The following is a 4,966-nucleotide window of genomic DNA, read 5'->3' as shown; positions in this document are numbered from 1 at the left end:
GCGCCGACGGGGCGGAGCTGGGGCCCCACGTGATGCGAGTGGGCGGGCCCGGCCACCGCGCGCACCTGGGGCTCTGACGCTAGGTTCCAGCCGGAGGATCCCTGGCTCGGCTTTTGGAGGCAGCGCGACTCGTGGCCTCGGCATCTGAGCCGCGCTCGCTGTCACAGCGCGAAGCCGAGGGGGACGGGAGTGAGTGAGTGAGTGAGTGAGTGAGTGAGTGAGTGAGTGTGTGTGTGTGTGTGTGTGTGTGCGCGCGCGCGCGCGCGCGCGCAGGAGACTCGTTACAACGTTTTGCCGAGGCCTGCAGGGGGACTGTGACTGGCCCAGGGTCTCACTGCTAGTTAGCTGCCCTCGACATCGCCCGTCCGTATTAACGAGTAACAGGGATTATTTTGAAACCGGAAACGTTTGCTACCCCAGTGGACAGGCAGGAAACCAAGACTTAATTCTAATCCAAATGGCCTTTCCGTATTTTGTTCTGTAAGAAGCCTTCCTGTTATCCTTTAACGTATTCAAACAAATGTGAAAATTTAACCTCAAGATTATTGACGATCCCAGTTTAGGATTAAATATTCTCCCCAGATTAGTTATTTCTGCGCAGAAGTTAACTCAGGAGTCGACTGAAGCCTCACCGTTCTAAAGCCTCAATGATCAACGACGTAGCTACCTTTGTAATTTAAAACTTTCTAGTAGCCATAGTAATAAAGTCACCAGATTTAGATGACAAAAATACAGGACACCCAGTTAAAATTTGAATTTCAGATAAATAAATAATTTTTAATTCAACTGGAACTGGGAGTCCTCTATTTTTTCTGGCAACCTTACATATTAAAAAAGTAAAAAAATGGGTGAAATTAATTTTGATAATATATTTAATTCAATATATCCGAAACATCATTTCATCATGTAATCAATATAGAAATTATTGAAACATTTTACATTTCTACGTTTAAAAATCATCGATCTTACCTCTTTTTTTTAATACTAAATTTTAAGAAACCAGTGCCTACTTTATAGCACATTTCAGTTTGAATTAGTCACACTTTAAGTGCTTAGTAGCCAGGTGTAGCTGGTGGCTATCTTATTGCACACTACTGTTCTAAGGCTATTAAATTTAACGTTGTAGCATGTTCCTTTTCACAATAATAGTGGCTTAGTGACAGAAAGAGAACTAAACGCACACTTTTAAATGTAATCTGTTGGATAAACACTTCAATAGTGATTACATTCTAAATTGAAAATAAAGAGAATGGGAAGCTAACCTTGCCAGCATGCTTTACACAAGGAAATATGAACATTTCTGTAAAGCATAATAGATTTTTAGAAAATTAGGATAAAAATGTTAACACAGGTATTGGTCATTTCATTTACACAATATTCCTGCTTCCTGAAGATGGTTTGCTATGCCTTCTGAAATGTACTTAATTCTTTCTAACATCTTATCTCAAGTAACAATCCTTTTCTGGAACTAACTGAAAAGGAAAACCAAGTTTCTTGAAGATAAACTTGTTTCTTGTATCGCCTCTCAAAATTGTTTTAATATTTCAAAATAAACGAAAAGACTGCAGACCTGCGTCCAGACTGAGGAACAGAGCGAAGAAATAAAATGGAATCGCTGTAGTCATGCTATGTAGCTATGCTGTGTAACATTGAGTAGGCTGAGCCCCAAGGAAACAATTCTAACGAGCCTGGGAACTTAAACTCTTTGGACTCTCCAGTCCTGCATCAATGCCTGGATATACATCTAGATGTATACCACACCTCCAGATAACCCTCTGATTATGCCCTGGAGGACTCATGGAACCAGATCACTTGACATCCACTATCCTGATCCCCTGACATCTGACTGATAACTGCCCCGGACTAATCCTAGACCAACCCCATAACTCTCAAGAATGGACTTTTATTATAAGAACTCTTAACTTTTCTTTCTTTTTCAGGACATTCCTAGATTTTTCCGATTTGAAAACTCTAAGAACTTTGATTTAATCTTTATAGTTTATTTCTAGCCAAAGCCTCCAGACCCTTTTTGAGTTCCTTTAACAAGACCAAACAAGGTAAAAAAAAAAAAATCTTATTTTGAGAAATATCAGAAAACACTCCTGAAACGGTTTGAAAACAATTCAGTGGGATACTAAAAAAGATGCAGATCTTAAGAAAAAAACAAACCATTTGTCATAGATGGCTTGTCCACGTACAAAAAAACAAAGAACAACTTGGGAAGGCGTCTTCCAGTTCTTGGTGGGGCAATGATTACTACATATCTGAATGTTATTATTGTTTAAATCTTCTAAAAGAGAGATTGAACTTTGAATCTGAGAAAATCCAGAGGCCTTTTAACCCTCAAGATTTTGAATTAGGATGTTCTTATTTTATAAATAAGAGAAAATAAAACTAATTTACATGGCAGGTTAAAGATTCAGGGTTAGAACCCTCGATTAAATGGATTAAAACTCTAGTATATGTGGTAATAGTTCTCCAAGATAGCACACAGTGATCCCGGCCTCCTGGTAGTTATACCCTGTGTAGGTCTCTCCCACTTTGTACCATGTGGTTTATGTGACCAATAGCAGAAGCAATGTTTCGTCACTTCAGTGATTACATTTTAAAAGATTTCCATCTTGAATTCTTTCTTTCTTGCTCTCTCCTCCCCGCTCTTCTCTCTTTTTCTTTCTCTTTCTTTGTGAGAAGCAAGCTGCCATGTTGTAAGCAGTCCTTTAAGAGGGCCAGGCGATGGCAAGAAATGAAGAATCCTGCCAACAGCCAATGAGGACTGTCAAGTGAGAGAGCTTGTCAGTGGCCTCTTCAGCATCAGCTGAGTCTTTAGATGAGTGCACCCCCAGCCAACAGCTTAACTGCAACCTCAGGAGAGACTCTGAGCCAGAACCACCCAGCTAAGTGGCTCCCATGTTCCTGATCCTCAGAAATTGTGAGAGATAATACAGGTCTGTTGTTTTAAATTGCTAAAATTTGGGGCTGAGCAGGGAGCCGAGTTGCATAGTTTTCTTCACAGGGTTTCTCCAGTGGGGCCACCCTCACCTCAGAAGCCAGGATTTGTGAGGATTAAAGATATTTGATTCACCAGAAAACTTAAGACCACTCAACTCTTCAGTCTGCATTGAAATTACAACCAAAATATAAAATAATCAACATGGAGAATCACCTGAAATCCAGCTGATAGTAACACCTACGTCTGATAATATAAAGGAGCCACATCGAAGCTGATCCAGCATAGGCAACAACCATCTGCAGATTGCTTTGTAGTTCCTACCAGGTATCCCTAAGCAATCAAAAGCAGCGGCTGACCTTGGCCTATGGAGGAGACTCTCCCAAGGGGCCACAAAACCATGCATCTGGAGGCTGGCACCAGTCTACAATGGAGCAACTAGTCCCATTAGTGATACACACAAAGGGCGGTTGCAACAAGTACACAAGCCTGCTAAGGCAAATCCCACTCAGTGGGGTCAGCCCCCACACAGCAACTCTTACCCTGTGAGGGCAGCCAATTCCCACAATTAGTCAGCCTGAGCATTAATCGCATCCACTGATCTACTAACAACAATAAGGTCTTGGTAACAACAGAAGATCACACACAACCCACACAAAGATCATGTCCAGAGCCCCCGGCATAAGGGATCAAGGAGAGTGTGCCACTGGGCCACATAGGACACCTTCCACATTAGGCCATCTGGCCAAGGCTGAGAGATGAAACAAATATTCCTGACACATAGAAACAAACACTGAGAGGCTAATAAAATGAGAAAACAAAGAAACATGCCACAAATGAAACAACAGGAGAAAAGTATAGAAAATAAGCTAAATGAAATGGAGGCAAGCAACCTACCAGAGACAGAGTTCAAAGTAATGGTTGTAAGGATGCTCAATGAACATATGGGGAGAATAGATGAGCACAATGAGAACCTCAACAGAGAGATAGTAAGCATAAAAAAGGACATAGAAACTGTAAAAAAGAACCAGACAGAAATGAGGAATACAATAACTGAAATGAAGAATACACTAGAAGGATTCAACATAGATTGGACAGAGCAGAAGATCGAATCAGTGAATTAGAAGACAAGGTAGCAGAATACACTCAATCAGAACAACAAAAACAAAAAAGAATTTTAAACTGAGTATAGTTTAAGAGACCTCTGGGACAACATGAAGCGTAACAACTTCCTGATCATAGGAGTACCTGAAGAGGAAGAAAGAGAGCAAGGGATTGAGAATCTATTTGAAGAAATAATGACAGAAAACTTCCCTGACCTGGCAAAGGAATTAGACATACAAGTTCAGGAAGCACAAAGAGTCCCAAACAAGAGGAAATCAAACAGACCTACACCAAGGCACATTAGAATTAAAATGCCAAAGGCCAAAGACAAAGAGAGAATCTTAAAAGTAGCAAGAGAAAGGAAGCTAGTTACTTATAAAGGTACCCTCATAAGAATATCTGCTGAGTTTTCAATGGTCAGAAGGGAATGGCAAGAAATATTCGAAAAATCTACAATTATAAATACTCTACCCAGCAAGGCTTTTAATTAAAATGAAAGGTGAGATAAAAAGCTTCCCAGACAGGAAAAAGCTTAAGGAATTCATCACCAACAAGCCAATATTACAAGAAATATTAAAAAGACTTCTGTAAAAAGAGAAGGGGTAAAAAAGAAACTAGAAATAACAAATATGAATAATAAAATAGCAGTAACAATGTACCTATCAATAATCATTTTACATGTAAATGGATTAAATGCTCCAATGAAAAGACATAGGGTAATCAAATGGATAAAAAAACAAGACCCATGCATATGCTGTCTACAAGAGGCCCACTTCAGATCAAAAGACTCTCACAGACTGAAAGTAAAGGAATGGAAAAAGATATTTCATGCAAATGGAAATGAAAAAAAGCTGAGGTAACGATACTTATATCAGATAAAATAGACTTTAAAACAAAGGCTATAATAAGAGACAA

This window comes from Pteropus vampyrus, unplaced genomic scaffold (assembly GCF_000151845.1).
Source record: "Pteropus vampyrus isolate Shadow unplaced genomic scaffold, Pvam_2.0 Scaffold74, whole genome shotgun sequence".
Taxonomy (NCBI): Eukaryota; Metazoa; Chordata; class Mammalia; order Chiroptera; family Pteropodidae; genus Pteropus; species Pteropus vampyrus.
Note: the sequence above shows the minus strand (reverse complement) of the source record.